At 41.7% G+C, this 17491-nt stretch overlaps 1 protein-coding gene and 1 pseudogene across 1 annotated transcript in view; one reads left to right on the forward strand and one right to left on the reverse strand.

The window, feature by feature from the left end:
• Window positions 1-17491, reverse strand: part of LOC127160213 (uncharacterized) — a 522769-nt gene that overhangs the window by 229559 nt on the left and 275719 nt on the right. The gene's annotated exons all lie outside the window — the stretch shown is intronic.
• LOC127160218 (guanylate-binding protein 1-like) lies at window positions 1866-11542 on the forward strand (annotated as a pseudogene).

Genomic DNA, 17491 nt, shown 5'->3' on the forward strand with positions numbered 1-17491 from the left:
CCAGAACACAAGGACCGGTTGGTTACCAGGTGTTTCTTCCCTCCCTGAGGGTTTGCCGGTCTATGTCTAGCTGCTGCTGCTGCAAAGAAAGGTTTTCCCTTTGGCTGAGCTGGTTTAGGCTGTGCATCAGACTGCTGAGGCTGAGGAGGCCTGGGGCTCCTGAAAGCCGACTGACCACTTCTCAAAGGGGCATCAAAGCCAGAGCGTGCCAATGGAGGACCTTTAGGGATGGGCTTTCGGGGGAGGCAAGCTTGGAAAGCCTCCCCCTTGTGCTTCCTCAGATCACACCGCTGGCGCATAGCAGTGACTGATGCTTTGACTGATGCTCAACTTTCTCTCTGTCAGACAGCTCCGAAAGTCCCAGACAGAGGGCTCACTCACTAACCACTGCCAAGCCCATACTATGGCTGCAGCTCTGGACTGCACGTCTGGAGGTTCTCAGGTTGAGATCTGCAATAACGCAGATCTTTTCCCAGAGGGCTGGGTTTGGTGACCCAGCATCCATTTGCCTCCCTATCTCCTCCATGAGCTCTGCTTGACAGTAAGGAGAGAGGTGGCGTTCAGAGCCATTACTGCCAGAGGAACGGTAGATCTTCTGAAAAACTGAGGCCGTTAAGTGCTCAGTACCTCCTGGCAGTGAAGCTGAAGCAGAAGAAAAAGCTGCTCTGCAATTAGGGTTAAGATGATGTGCCACTGACAGCTCAATAGGAGGGGGATTTGACATCCCTAGTTCCACTGTGTTGTGCACATCCAATCTGGAAAACGTTTCACAGGGACCCTGTGTAAAAAAAAGGTTTGTCCCTGAAAGGCTTAATTTCTGAAACGCACACAGGGACGGCAGAAATGACCTGTGTAACAGCCAGGGCATGTGACGGCAGAATCACTGCTTTCAGAAAAAGCTGTGTTCGGCGACGTACCTTGACGACTCGTCTAAGAACAGTTGAGCAGCTAATATGGAAAAGGGGTACAATAAAAATTAAGCTTCCGAGAGATCTTCACAGGGAAGAGAATGAGAATGAGGTAGGGACCGTCATGCAGTGATATATATATTGGGGAGGCGGTACTCCCACATCACTGTCGTGATTGGTCTGTCAACCAACAGACGTGGTGCAATTGGTGCTATATTATGCTTTTGACATTCTAAGTGAGCTGAGTGAGAGGAGATGGGTGAGGGAAAGTGGGAATAGGTGAAAAGGGATATTTCTCAAATCATCTCTCAGTGAGATGTGGAAACAAATGTCTGTAATTACATAATAATCTTAATACAATGTGTGTGTATTGTGTGTCTCAGAAGATCAAAGTGTCTGAGGTTCTGTAAACCTTACAGTGAAAACTGTCAGTATAGACCAGAGCAGTTTCATTAGTAGCTGGGCACAAAGCTTACACCATTTTTCCTGTCTTATTCAGCCAGCTTGTGTAATTTATCTAAATGTGTGTGTCTTTGTTTTTGCTACATTGTGGGGACATCCTTGTCCCCACAAGGATAGTAAAACCTGAAATTTTTGATATTGTGGGGACCAGCCTGTGGTCCCCACAATGGAAAAAAAAATTATTAAAAATAGTAAATGATGTTTATCTGAAAATGTAACGATGCAAACAGGTTTTCTGTAAGGGTAGGTTTAGGTTTAGGGTTGGGCGAGGGGATAAACAGTATCATTTGGTCAGTATAAAAAACTATAGAAGTCTATGTTAAGTCCCCACAAGTCACAAAAACAAACGTGTGTGAGATAATGTGTGTGTGCATTATGTGAGTGTGAATGTCCCTGTGTTGAAATTGTGAGGCCCAAACACAAAGTGGAAATGCTGCTCATCTGGGGAATTCCCCCTACATTTCAGTCAGTTGCACAGCTCTATCGCCAGTTGCCATGAACAAACCAGTGTGCTTGATTGACACGGCGCCCAATGGGAAGCTGTTTGTCCAGCAGTCAGCGTTACAGGTTCTGGAACAGATCCAGCAGCCCGTGGTGGTGGTGGCCGTGGTGGGTCGCTACCGCACCGGGAAGTCCTATCTGATGAATCGACTGGCAGGAAAACAAACAGGTCAGCAGCACAGATGCTATCCAAACGCTTATGCTGTTCAAATGAATGAGCTCCCGTGCATGTAAGTCATTGTGGGGTTTTTGTGTGCCATTATCAGGGTTTGCACTGGGAAGCACAATCGAGTCCAAGACGAAGGGCATCTGGATGTGGTGTGTGCCTCACCCGACTAAAGCAGGAACCACTCTGGTGCTGTTGGATACTGAGGGACTCGGGGACGTGGACAAGGTGACAAACTAAAGATAACGTAGTTCCATCATGTATTATCTATATGTCTCTCTGTCTGATGGTTGGTTGGTCAGTCAGTCGTTCAAGCCTAGTGGCCTGGTTGAATGGACAACCAAACCAAGCAAATATCACACTGAACACCAATTGCACAACCACAGATCATTGTTAAAATGTCAGGAATTGTGTGTCTGTTACGGGCTGTAGTCTCATATAATCATATCCTGTCTGTCTCAGGGCGACTCAAAGCATGACACCAGGATCTTCTCTTTGGCTGTCCTTCTGAGCAGCACTCTAGTCTTGAATAGTCAAGGAGCTATTGACAACAGAGCTATTGAGGATCTGCAGTATCCTTCTGATCATAATTTGAATTTCATTTTTTCAGTTTTGTCATTCTGAAGCAGGATCCTAGAAATATATTGTTGTGCATGGCTGTCACTATAGCAATATTCCTGTTTAGTAGTAAAGTCTATTCATCTGCCCATCCACACACTGTTGTCAGGATTAGGAAGTAATTGTAATCACAATTTTTAAAAGGTTTTCATGTATGTAAATTAAAAGACTCAATGTAATGTGGCCTTCATTATAGATAACTTTTAGCTAGGATATCTCTAGTACAAAAGGCCTCAGTTTAAATGATTGCTTTTATATGTTGTAGTGAATGTTCAACAGTTCCTTGACTCACACTAAACAGATATGTCACTAAGCTGACAGAGCACATCAAGATCAAATCACCTGATGAAGCTGTAAATGATGCAGAGTTTGTGAAGTTCTTTCCTAGTTTAATCTGGGCTGTGAGAGACTTCACTCTGGAGCTGAAGATCAATGATAAAGACAAAACAGAGGATGAATACCTAGAGTATGCTCTGAAACTAAAAAAAGGTAATATTTAAAGCCTGAAAGTTTTATTACCAGCTTTGTCAGACTGTGCAGCTGCATTATCAACTTACAGAGAGATATGTGCTTTATTATTCTGTTAACAAAACTTTCTAGTCTGTTTCAGTGAATTATTTTAGGTTTCTGTATTTATCTACATTAGGGGTTGGTAACCTGTTGGACATGAACTGCCATCTTTAATCTTACTGTGCCAATAACACTTTTCAAAAGTTTTTTATTTGAATGTTTAAATTAGACTTAACACTACAGTAACAGATTCACAATGTGACCCTATTGAACACTGTATTGAACACACTGTGTGTGTGTGCACCTGGTATTTATCACGTTATGGGGACCAAATGTCCCCACAAGGATAGTAATACCAGTAAATTTTGACCTTGTGGGGACATTTGTGAGGTCCCCATGAGGAAACAGGCTTATAAATCATGCAGAATTAGTTTTTTTGAGAAAGTAAAAGTGTGCACAGTCTCCTGTGAGGGCTAGGTTTAGGTGTAGGGTGATAGAAAATACGGTTTGTACAGTATAAAAACCATTACGCCTATGGAATGTCCCCATAAAACATGTAAACACACACACGCACACACACACACACACACACAACATGTGTGTGTGTGTGTGTGTGTGTGACAAGGCCAACTGTACCAATTCTATATTTATGCACCGCTTTAATTGACACACACAAACACATCACTCCCACACAGAGATCAGAGATTGCAAAAACACACAGAAACACTTAGGAGCTCAGAAACTTGTCAACACTACCCTGTGACATTTATTAATCGATACTGAACATTTATAATTCTCGGCTATAAGGAGGTAAAATATGTGTTTTTAAAGTAACTAAACTCAGCTTCATTGTTCATAGAGAGAAACAGAGACATACAGTGAGGGAAAAAATACTTGATCCCCTTCTGATTGCGTGTTTGCCCACTGACAAAGAAATTATCAGTTTATAATTTTAATGGTAGGTTTATTTGAACATAGAGAGACAGAATAACAACAAAAGAATCCAGAATAATGCATTTCAAAAAAAGTTATGAAGTAATAAGTATTTGACCCCTTCGCAAAACATGACTTAGTACTTGGTGGCAGAACCCTTATTGGCTGCTTTTTTAGCTGCTTTCCATTAAATGAACTGGTTTTAGTTGTTTTTTTAGCGAGTTTTAAAGGGGTCATCGGATGCTAAGTTCACTTTTACATGTTGTTTGAACATTGATGTGTGTTGTCAGTGTATGTACAAATCTACCCTATAATGATAATAACCCATGCAGTGGTTTTTAATTAATCTGTAAAAATAATTTCCCCTTTTTCAAATCGAGCCGTTCTCAGATGCCTGTCTGTGTGCCGTCACACCCACAGAGGCCGCTCCCACGATAGTTGATTGACATGAGCGTTTTACCTCCCATCAGCTGTAACAGTCCAGTAACTTTCCTTGTTTTGATGCTGAAGCTGGGATGTAAATTAGACGAGAATATCTCAGATTGAGCGATTGAGGTGTTGTGTTGCTGGATGTAATAATGAACATAGTGATCGTCATTTACTCCTGACATCTGAGCCGCTGAAGATGCAGTAGATACGAATCATTCATGATCCAGCTTCACTTACAGCAGAAGTGTGTTTAAGAGTTTTTTTATGAATCTTTGCGACTACCTTTCCATATAACGTGGTAGTTAGGAAGTTTAGTGGCTTAACACAGCTAAATGTGGCTAAAGTAAACAAGATCATCAATCCACAGAGAGAAGAGAGGGGCAGGGCGAGCAGAGCTCATTTGCGTTTAAAGGAACAACCCCTTAGAATGAGATGAATACCCTAGCTACCACTGATCTGAAGTGCCTTGAGTATGCGCAGTGGTTGCACAAACACTTTTGACTTTGGACATCACTGTAGATCAGGTGTGGGCAACCTATGGCACGCAGAGGTATAATCACTGGACTACATTTTGAGGTAATAATTCCTCATATTGTCACAGCCTGTTAAAATCTGTAGATATTAAGTGTAAGAATTAACTTACACTAGTCTACAGAGGTCCATGGCTCTGGTAAATCATTCACAGCAAAATCCCCAGTGTTAATTTAACACTCTAAGTGTGGACACATATAAACACTGAAGCAGTGTTGAAGGTAATGAGATAATTAGGTGATTAACAAAGGTGATTAACAAAGTGATGATTGATCATTATTGAAGTTACTGATGTTAATAAGCAGAATCACCAAAGGAGAAAACCAAAATTTTTAAGCAACCATTATAGTGGTCAGTGTTTGCATTAGTTGGGCTCTTGACCTTTAAATCTTTAATACTAGATTTTGTTTGGCTGCTGTATTTGAGTTGAAACAGCCAGACAAGACAAAAGCTCAAGTCACCAGGTGATTATGTTTTAACATATTCATTGTTTGATGTAAATCACCTAGAGTCTAATCTCTAAGTTAGGTTTTTTTTTTTTTTGCTTATTGTAATAGCCTTGACAATCCACAGAAGATCCAGCACTTCCTATACATTTTAGAAAGATTTTTTTTACAACCTGTTTAAAAAAAAAAAAAAAAGTATTTCACCTAGGCACACATAGACATCAAGAACCAGCCCATGAATCTCAACAATGGTGACAAACGGCATATTCAGATAAACAGATCAACTCTGAACTCTCATAATTTATTCATGCCGCAATGCATGATGGGAGTCATGGATGAGTTCTGATTGGCTACAACACGCTTTTTGATGGTCACCGTTGTTGTGATTCTCACACTGATTCTTCATGTCTGTGTGTCTAAATTAAGATAAACTTTTTTTCATAATTTGTCTGATTATGGCAAAACTGATTGATCTTTTGTTCAGTTTTTTTTTTAATCTGTAAGGAAATTCTATGTCAAATACTCAAGTCACTATATGATGATTAAGTCAAGCACAGTCAATGCCATCTTATTGACTTTTGCTCTTTGCTTGTCTGGCTGTTATAACTAGTAATTGCAGCCAAACAAGACCTAATATTGATGATTTAAGGGTCAAAAGCCCAACTAATGCAAACACTGACCACTTCAATGGTTGCTTAAAAATTTTGGTTTTCTCCTTTGGTGATTCTGTTTATTAACATCAGGTGTCTTCAATAATGATCAATCATTACTTCGTTAATCACCTAATTATCTCGTTAACTTTAACACTGCTTCAGTGTTTATATGTGTCCACACTCAGGATTTTGCTGTGAATGATTTACCAGAGCCATGGACCTCTGTAGACTAGTGTAGGTTAATTCTTACACTTAATATCTACAGATTTTAACAGGCTGTGACAATATGAGGAATTATTACCTCAAAATGTAGTCCACTTTCCCTATTGCTCGCGTACCAATGATTATACCTCTGCGTGCCATAGGTGTTACGTGGAGTGAGAGACGTGAGGCGAGCGGATCCACTTGCAAGCTTTTATTACATGGACGAGACAGATACATGGTCGTGCAGGCAGGGTCAAACAACAGTAAACAGGAATGTAGGAGGCGAGACGAGAGAATAGTCCAGTAAGACGAGCGCGCTCCGACACGGCCGCCATTTCACGAGCGATCCAGGCGGCAAACGTGTTTGTGGGATCGTGCTCCGGCATGACCGTCTATCTGCGAGCAGGACGCAGTCGCGTTCCCTCTCCGCGACCTCTACGGTGCATGGCGAACCCACACACAACAAAGCAAAGTTCAAAAAAGCCGCGAGCGATGGACGCGGACCCTCGCGTCACAGCCTCGCCCTCAAAGGCTGATTTACGCAATCACAAAATACTTCTATTATTATACTGTCCGGGAGGGTGGCTATAGTTGGCTATGGCCAGAAACTCACGGGTATATTGTTCGAGTGTGTTTGGTCCTTACTTGATCCGGCATAGAGTTCTGTCTGTGTCCGTATCGGCTGATTGTCCGGGGGTGAAGCTGCTGGATCCTGTAGTGACGGATTGTTCTGTTACGTGGAGTGAGAGACGTGAGGCGAGCGGATCCACCTGCAAGCTTCTATTACATGGACGAGACAGATACATGATCAGGCAGGGTCAAACAACAGTAAACAGGAATGTAGGAGGCGAGACGAGAGAATAGTCCAGTAAGACGAGCGATAGTCGATATTTCTTCAATAGGTCATGGAAACATTTTAATCGTCCACGATCAAAATCATCATAACGCACATCCATAACTACGAAGTATAATCACACACACAAACAAGCACAACAAAATCACTTCACACTACTAAGCAGCTGTTATGAACACACGAAACTGTATCGCACGCATGCTACAATGGTATATTTATTCATCGCACAGACCTGAATTTACGTAGCACGTGTGGCATATATGTCACACTATACGTGTCGACCTCTTCGCCTCAGAAGATATCCCTCACTGCTCAGCTTATTACTTCATGCCATATCCCACGATTGGCCCAGCACTCACCTCTATCCCTTCATCCTGATTGCCCTGCTTCTTCAAGTCATCAAAGGGATCAGGGAAGTCAGATCTTTAATCAACCTGGTGGGCAGCAGCAGCCCTGTGGCCGATTTAATTGAGGAAGGAAAGAAAAGGACAAGACATGCGTGGTGGTTCTGTGTATGGTGACTCATACTCCTAATTTTTGCTCTGCATTTCACCCACACACAGCAGTGAGTAGTGATCAAACATACACACAAACACCCAGCAGTTGGGGGTTTTCGGTGCCTTGCTCAAGGGTCTCACTTCAGTCATGGTATTGAGGATGGTTATTCACTCCCTGCTGGACCTGAGACACAAACCTGTGACCTTTGGGTTACAAGTTTGACTCTCTAACCATTATGCCATGACTGCCGCTGATCCTAGAACACGACTGTCCTGAAGGACCTCCTCTCTCATAGCTGTGGAGCTATGAGGTCTGGGTTCTACTAGTGTATCCTCAGTTCCCTGAGCTAAGGTAAGGAGCATTGCTGTGCTATAAGCTGCATGCAAATCAATGGCTGTCACTTCAGTCAAAAGATTCTGATTAAATGGCACTTGGAGCCAATTTATATAGAGGTCAGCTTCACCCTTTTTGGTGGGCTAGAGAGCCATTGGTTTGTGTAGCTACACGAACGTTACCAAATCCGGCTTTGGGAACAGTAAACAGGAGTTTCCCCATATATATTCTATGGAATGGTCATTCCCTTATCTCCGGGAACCGACGTTATGTTAGTAACCGGAGCGATTTTTGTACAAACAAATGGAAGTCAATGGTAACCCAAACTTTCCCAAAAGCAACTACGAGCGCAAGTTCCATCGTTACCAATAGAGTTGGAACTAATGACTTTTAAAGCTAGGACACACCAAGCCAAATTCAAAGAACTAGTGGTGTTGTTGCCTTGCATCGGCTGCATCTGGACCAAATAGCTGTGCTTCATAGAGTTCTCATTCTTGCATAGGAAAAATTGCAGCAGATGTGTGGAACACAGAAAAAGAAAAAAAAGCCTGACAGATGCTCACCAATGGCCTGACATTAGCCAAAAGCTGACTATCAGCTTGGTGTGTCCCAGCCTAAATGTTTTATGTCTTTGCATCTTTATTCACAGACAACTTAATGACTTAATCTTCAAAAACACTGCTTTAAAACTAAAGCCTCTCTGTTCTGATAAGATTGGCTGTCATAGCATCCATTTATTTTTACATTACTTGTACTTCTCTACGTTCTTAAAGTTCTGGGCCATCTTGCAAAAACATATGTGGACACCATCTCCAGTGGGGCTGTGCCATGTCTGGAGAATGCTGTGATCGCTATGGCAGTGATTGAGAATGAGGCTGCGGTGAAGGAGGGCATTGACATGTACCAGAGTGAAATGGAGAAGCTTAAGAAGTCCTTCCCTCTGGAACTGAATGAAATCACCTCGAAACACCAATGCTTCAGTCGTATGGCAACACAAACCTTCATGAAACGCTCCTTCAGGGACAGCGATGGGAAGTACTTGACGTCTTTAGAGGTAAGTGGGAATTGTCATGTCTAATGACAAGAATAGATGGTTTTAAGTCAGTTTTTGCAAAATCGGATTAAAACTCCCATCTAGGACTCTAATAGCAACATATGTGAAGAAGTGAGAAGTGAAAAAGTAATAGTGAGAGCTATCCAACATGACAGCGAATCATGACAGAGCAGGCTGATCAGGGAACACAGCAGATCATGAGACCATGGTGGAGCAGGTAGAGTTGGAGACCTCCACAGTGAAACCAGTAGAACAGGAGATCACTGTGAGGTCACCGGAAAAATATATAATAGATATCTATTTTTATTTTCTTGGTAATGTCTAATATTTTACCTGTACTCTGTAGCGAAGACAGTGGTTTAGGGGGTGGTCGCTGTGATTTTGGCAAGTAAGACACGTTCCTGGATCAACATCTTTTGTTGATCCTGGATCAACATCTTTTGTTGATCCTGGATCAACATCTTTTGTTGATCCTGGATCAACATCTTTTGTTGATCCTGGATCAACATCTTTTGTTGATCCTGGATCAACATCTTTTGTTGATCCTGGATCAACATCTTTTGTTGATCCTGGATCAACATCTTTTGTTGATCCTGGATCAACATCTTTTGTTGATCCTGGATCAACATCTTTTGTTGATCCTGGATCAACATCTTTTGTTGATCCTGGATCAACATCTTTTGTTGATCCTGGATCAACATCTTTTGTTGATCCTGGATCAACATTACTGTCCAAAAATATAGGCTTAGCCCATTCCCTACCACTAAATGATAGGTAATGCTATCAAGGGTGTAGAAGCTCCTAATCCTGATCATAAGCCTAAAACTGACATTTCCTGAAAAGTTTTCCCTTAATTCTGATTGGTTAATTGGTATGTTGTTCCAGGATCAACAAGGATGTTGATCCAGGAACATGTTGTACATGGTGAAATCATGTTAACCTTCAATCAAAAGGTTCCCAGTTCAAACCAGTGTGTAGAGACACTAAACCTCTTGCTGATAAAACACTGCATGGTAGCTTCTACCATTAGTAGGTAGATACTGCTTAAAAGTTGCTTTGATAAAAGCATCTGCTTAATGATTAGACAGATAGGAAGAAAGTCTACATAAAACTTAAAAGTTAAGCATTAAGAATCCTTGTTGTTTTGTTGTGCTGTTTTAGGAAGCCATCAATCATCAGTTTGACAGCTATCTCGGGACCAATGAGAAGGCTTCTGAGGCAAAATGTGAAAGTCTTTTAACAGTTCTTTCTAAACCAATGACGGAGAAGATCAATCAAGGATTTTATGCCAGAGCTGGTGGTTACAAAATCTTTTCCCAGGACCTGAACAACATTGTGAATCAGTACAGTGCACAGGCCAATAAAGAAGTCAAGGTCATAAATGTTACAGTATTAACATAAAACAATGCTATAATTATGACAATAATATTTTCAATAGTTGTATTTTAAAATGTATCACTGTCTTAATTATGATAATGATAGTGATGATGACATTATGGTATATATTTTGAAAGTAAATTAACAGCATATGTTTTTAACAATGTGTTAACAGTATGTGTTTCTTCATAGATTAATGAGGTGTTGGAGAAATTTCTACAGCAAATGGTTCCAGTTTCCACATCCATTCTAAAGGCTGATAATAAACTGAACTGAAAATGAAAAAAGGATTTGTGGTAGGAGCTTTTGTGTGTGTGTGTGTGTTTGTGTGTGTGTAGACACAGTAGACACAAAATATGATAATATGAATAGAATCAACCCATTTGTACAGTTAGGGTTAGGGTTGAGGTTTCAGTTAAATGAAAGGATAGTGAAGGGTAATTTAAAACTGCTCTTTTAAGGCAATGGCCAGAATCTGAGGGAGTCTTATTCCATTTCTACTATAGTTTTGAACACTGCGGTTTTCAGTGTAACTCTATGTATGTCAAATGAGTGGGATGATGTTTGGGTCTATCTGTGTTAGATTTGTCTCCTTGATTGAACTCTTGTCTCACCTGGACTCATCTGTTTTTCATCCATTTCTTTTTTTGGCTGACCAGAGGAGAGAGAGAGGGCAGACCTTCTGCAACAGAAAAATAAGGCCCAGGATGAGAGGCAGCGTCAGCTGGAGATGAAGATGGTGACTGAACAACAGAATAATGAGGAGAGGGTGAGACAGATCACACAGAAAATGAACACGGAGATGTTGCTCCAAAAACAGGAGATGAATCGCGCCATGGACAGTAAGCTGAGGGAAAAGACTGTAATGATGGAGAGAGGCTTTCAGGAGAAAGCTAACCAAATGAACTGGGAGATACAGGAGTTGAGGAGGAAGAATAATGAGGCAGAGGAGAGAAAGTCCAGAGAGTTCGCACAGTTGATAGCGAATATGGAACAAAGAAATGCACAGAACATGGAAGTGCTGAGGCAGCAGCACAGAGAGCAGATAGCAGCAATTTATAGTTGACCAAAACATCAATCTTCATTATGTTCTATACAGTGAAATGTGTTAAAAGTTGTAATCCACTGCTTTTACAGAATTTCACTGAATACACTGTAACTATAATGTCACAACACAACAAAACGGCACAATGCTTTTTTATATTTGCAGTGAATATTGGTATATTGCAAAAAATCTTAATAAAGGATTGGATGATTCGTAATAGAAACCTGTCTTTACATCTGAATATATATATATATATATATATATATATATATATATATATGTTTATATGTTTGTATGTATATGTATGTATGTATGTACAGTTGCAATCAAAATTATTCAACCCCCTTGACCTTTGCTGCACAGAAAATTTTTTTATGAAAACAATTCAACAAAGCCATCAGTATACAATTGGAGAAAGTTTATTAAATAACATTTGATTCTAAGAAAATAAAGTTGATGAATAATGAAAAATTAAATTGGCTTTAAGCGTTCATTTTCAAAACTTATTCAATGCCCAAAAGTAAAAATTTGGTGCACAATCTTTTATTCTTTAAAACCACCAGTAAATGCTGCTAGTGTCACACCCCTGTGGACTGTTTTGTTGGTTTTGCCCTCTTGTGTCCTTAATTGGTCTTTCCTGTTCCGTTGCTTAAGTCGTCATTGGTTTACCACTCCCACCTGTCCTTGTCTAATTAGCTGTCTTAGTTTGATTCAGTTTCTTGTCCGTTCTTGAATGTTGCATATGTTTGTTTCTGTCGTGTTGGCGTGCGCCACATGTCTGGCTGTGTCACGAGTGACCGGGCGCAGATAGTAACAAGCCAGCGTGTTAACATAAGTGCGACTCACCTCTTCGTGACCTTCCAACGTCCAAGAACTGACCTGTACAGCAGAGTCCTGCAGCCGGGCCTGTCTCAGTGGAGCGGCTGAGTGTCTTGGCGGACGTTGGGGAAGTGACTGTTTCCCGAGGGAAAGAGGCACTACGGAGATCACAACCTGCCCAGAGAGAGGGTATAAGTGAAAATCGTTAGGTATGGGACCCAGGATGGGCCTCACGTAAGGGAGACAATCAAACCTAGGACCTTAGAGACCAACCTGATCTTAGGGAAACACTGCACCACAATGAGCTATAGGTGGAAAATACACATATGGGGCCACCTGAGGAGCCACTACATATGTGGCACAACTTCAATCATGAATAAACAGAGTGTTCATACCTTATGTTGGAGTTAGCAGCGAGTTCCTCCGCAAAACTCTGCCACGTCTGGAAGTGCCAATGATGGAGGGGGGGAGTCCAGGGTTCACATCAGGAAACCTACTGAAACTTAGAAACGTAAATCACCAATTAGGGAAAGCGCTTTGAGCAAGCTCTACACCGACCAGTGTGCTTAAGTCAAGTGCTTGCGTTAAAGACTCTAGCTGAAACTGGCTCCATGCGCAAATTGTAAAATCTGGCGAATGTATTTGGTGTAGCCCAACCTGCAGCTCGACAGTCTGTTAATGAGGCCCTGTTTGCAAGAGCTGTCGAAGCAGCAACGCCCCCTGGTTGAATGCGCTCTTATTCCTAATGGGCAGGGTAAGCCTCTGGCATCGTAGGCCATCCGGATTGCGTCCACTAACCAGTGGGAAATCCTTTGTTTGGAGACAGCCTTTCCCTTCTGCTGTCCTCCATAACAGACAAAGAGCTTTTCCGAACGTTTGAAGGGTTGAGTTCGTTCCAAGTAAATGCGCAGGACACGGACTGGGCATAACAAGGTCAGGTTGGGGTCATCTTCTTGGGAAGAAATAGCTTGCAAGGTCACCACCTGATCTCTGAAGGGAGTGGTGGGGACCTTGGGCACGTATCCAGGCCGGGGTCTCAGGACAATGTGAGAGTCTGCCGGTCCAAATTCTAGGCACAAATTGTTGACGGAGAGGGCTTGGAGATCTCCCACTCTTTTGACAGAAGTGAACGCAGTCAGGAGCGCCGTCTTAAAGGAGAGGGCGTCAATTCCGACCGATTGGAGTGGTTCAAATGGATCCCGCTGTAGGCCCTGGAGAACCACAGCGAGATCCCAAGAGGGGATCAGATGCGGCCGGGGAGGGTTCAGTCTCCGGGCTCCTCTCAGAAATCTGATTATCAAATCGTGTTTCCCCACCGATCTGCCCCCCATCAAGTCATGATTAGCTGATATAGCTGCGACATGAACCTTGAGTGTTGAGGCAGATAGGTGCCTGTCCAGGCCCCCCTGGAGGAAGGATAACACTGACTCGATGCCACACCTCCGTGCAGTGATGGAGTACTCGAGTCCTGGACTCGGACTCGAGTCCGACTCGAGTCACTATTCTTTGGACTCGAGTCCGACTCGAGAATCCACTCTCTGGACTTGTGACTCGACTTGGACTCGCGGATTGATGACTCGTACTTGGACTCGGACTCGAGGATATATACAATCGGACTTGAGCATTCATCACTTTGTTTTTGACTAAATATGTTCTAAAAAAATTATCTAAGGTGTTACACTTTTCCTGTTTCGTGTCCAAGACCGGCCGCGATCTCCCTTCACAGACACTGCTACCTCTCGCTCTCTTTGCTTGACAACACACTCACTGACGTCACTCACTTTTACGCTCGTGCAATGCATGATGCATGATTCGCGGGCTAAATGTTCACATTTGTAAAAATGCAGAAAGACGTGCCCCGGATCGTGAAGTTCGCCTACGCGAATTTTGCTTCTAATGCTGGAAAGAGCAGCGCTAAATGTTGTGTGTGTAATCGCACAATTGAGGAAAAGACTGGGACAACCTCAAACTTTAACAGACACCTGTCACGGATGCACCCAGAAAAGTAAGTAAAAAGCTTTCCATTGCCTAACGTTAGCTTTTTTCAAAATATATGATATGCATATATGATAACAAACAGAAGAAGCTAGGGTTAATATATGTCTGGTTCAGATTACAGCATTTTTTTGTCTGTTGATAACTTAACGTTACTAGTCACTGTGCCAGATCAGATTTTTGCGATATTTGTCTGTTGCGATAGTCACTGTGTCAGATTAAACAGTCTCTCTCTCTCTCTCTCTGCATATCGTATTGATTTTTACGTTTTAAGTATCTTTAAAATACAGTGTCCTGTAAAATGCAGGTTTCTTTTTTTCGCTGAGTGTATTTCTGTAATACACAGGGTTCGTACGGTCATGAAAAACCTGGAAAAGTCATGGAATTTTAAAATGGCAATTTCCATTTTAAAATTTTAAAATTTCCATTTTAAAATTTCCAATTTCCATTTTCTACGCTAGTTCTCAATCACAAGTTCACAACAATGGAAGTAAACACATGCTTTTGATGGCGTCGTAAAGTTGCAAAGTGTGTTGCAAAGTGTATATGTCAAATCAGTAAATAAACTCCCTTTGCAATTGTGACAGTGGTGTCATTTTTGTTTAATGTAGAACCTCTTTAATACATTTTATCAGTTTTTTGAAGGTCCCAGAGTGGAGACATGTAGGCACTCTCAGACTCGAATACGGGACTCGAGACTCGACTCGGACTCGAACACTGGGGACTTGAGACTCGACTCGGACTCGAACTCTGGTAATGGTGACTCGACTTGGACTCGACTCGGACTCTTCTTTGGTGACTCGGACTTGGACTCGGACTCGAACACTGGGACTCGAGACTCGACTCGGACTCGACAGTTGGTGACTCGACTACAACACTGCCTCCGTGAGTCCTCCCCTCGAGAAGAACACCAGTTCACAAATATGCGCCATTTCAGGTCATACAGCCGCCTAGTGGAGGGAGCTCTTGCCTGCAGGAGAGTGTTTACCACTGATGGTGAAAGGTCTCTGAAGTCCTCCTGGTCACGTCCAGGGACCATAGGTGGAGGTTCCAGAGATCTGGGCGCGGGTGCCAAATTGTGCCCTTTCCTTGAGAGAGGAGATCCTTCCTCAGAGGAATGTGCCAGGGAGGAGCTGATGCCAGGAGCACCAGGTCTGAGAACCAGGTTCTGTGGGGCCAGAAAGGGGCCACCAAGAGAATCTTTTCCATGTCCTCCCTGACCTGTGAGGCTCACTGGCGAGGCAAAATGTGAAAGTCTTTTAACAGTTCTTTCTAAACCAATGACAGAGAAGATCAATCAAGGATTTTATGCCAGAGCTGGTGGTTACGAACTCTTTTGCCAGGACCTGAACAACATTGTGAATCAGTACAATGCACAGGCCACTAAAGAAGTCAAGGTCATAAATGTTACATTATTAACATGTGTTTTTAAAATGTATCACTGTCTTAATTATTATGATGGTGACATTATGGTATATATTTTGAATGTGAATTAACTGCATAATATTTTTAACAGTATGTTAACAGTATGTGTTTCTTTATAGATTACTGAGGTGTTGGAGAAATTTCTACAGCAAAAGGTTCCAGTTACCACATCCATTCTGAAGGCTGATAATAAACTGAAACCGAAAATGATAGAAGGATTTGTGGTAATAGCTTTTTGTGTGTGTGTGTGTGTGTGTGTGTGTTTTAACGTAGTAGACACAATAAGCAATAAACATGATAATATGAATAGAATCAACCCATTTGTACAGTTAGGGTTAGGGTTGAGGTTCAGTTAAATGAAAGGGTAGTGAAGGGTAATTTAAAACTGCTCTTTCAAGGCGATGGCCAGAATCTGAGGGAGTCTTATTCCATTTCTACTATAGTTTTGAACACTGCGGTTTTCAGTGTAACTCTATGTATGTCAAATGAGTGGGATGATGTTTGGGTCTATCTGTGTTAGATTTGTCTCCTTGATTGAACTCTTGTCTCACCTGGACTCATCTGTTTTTCATCCATTTCTTTTTTTTGGCTGACCAGAGGAGAGAGAGAGGGCAGACCTTCTGCAACAGAAAAATAAGGCCCAGGATGAGAGGCAGCGTCAGCTGGAGATGAAGATGGTGACTGAACAACAGAATAATGAGGAGAGGGTGAGACAGATCACACAGAAAATGAACACGGAGATGTTGCTCCAAAAACAGGAGATGAATCGCGCCATGGACAGTAAGCTGAGGGAAAAGACTGTAATGATGGAGAGAGGCTTTCAGGAGAAAGCTAACCAAATGAACTGGGAGATACAGGAGTTGAGGAGGAAGAATAATGAGGCAGAGGAGAGAAAGTCCAGAGAGTTCGCACAGTTGATAGCGAATATGGAACAAAGAAATGCACAGAACATGGAAGTGCTGAGGCAGCAGCACAGAGAGCAGATAGCAGCAATTTATAGTTGACCAAAACATCAATCTTCATTATGTTCTATACAGTGAAATGTGTTAAAAGTTGTAATCCACTGCTTTTACAGAATTTCACTGAATACACTGTAACTATAATGTCACAACACAACAAAACGGCACAATGCTTTTTTATATTTGCAGTGAATATTGATATATTGCAAAAAATCTTAATAAAGGATTGGATGATTCCTAATAGAAACCTGTCTTTACATCTGAATATATATATATGTTTGTATGTATATGTATGTATGTATGTACAGTTGCAATCAAAATTATTCAACCCCCTTGACCTTTGCTGCACAGAAAATTTTTTTATGAAAACAATTCAACAAAGCCATCAGTATACAATTGGAGAAAGTTTATTAAATAACATTTGATTCTAAGAAAATAAAGTTGATGAATAATGAAAAATTAAATTGGCTTTAAGCGTTCATGTTCAAAACTTATTCAATGCCCAAAAGTAAAAATTTGGTGCACAATCTTTTATTCTTTAAAACCACCAGTAAATGCTGCTAGTGTCACACCCCTGTGGACTGTTTTGTTGGTTTTGCCCTCTTGTGTCCTTAATTGGTCTTTCCTGTTCTGTTGCTTAAGTCGTCATTGGTTTACCACTCCCACCTGTCCTTGTCTAATTAGCTGTCTTAGTTTGATTCAGTTTCTTGTCCGTTCTTGAATGTTGCATATGTTTGTTTCTGTCGTGTTGGCGTGCGCCACATGTCTGGCT

Source organism: Labeo rohita, unplaced genomic scaffold, assembly GCF_022985175.1.
Source record: "Labeo rohita strain BAU-BD-2019 unplaced genomic scaffold, IGBB_LRoh.1.0 scaffold_30, whole genome shotgun sequence".
Taxonomy (NCBI): Eukaryota; Metazoa; Chordata; class Actinopteri; order Cypriniformes; family Cyprinidae; genus Labeo; species Labeo rohita.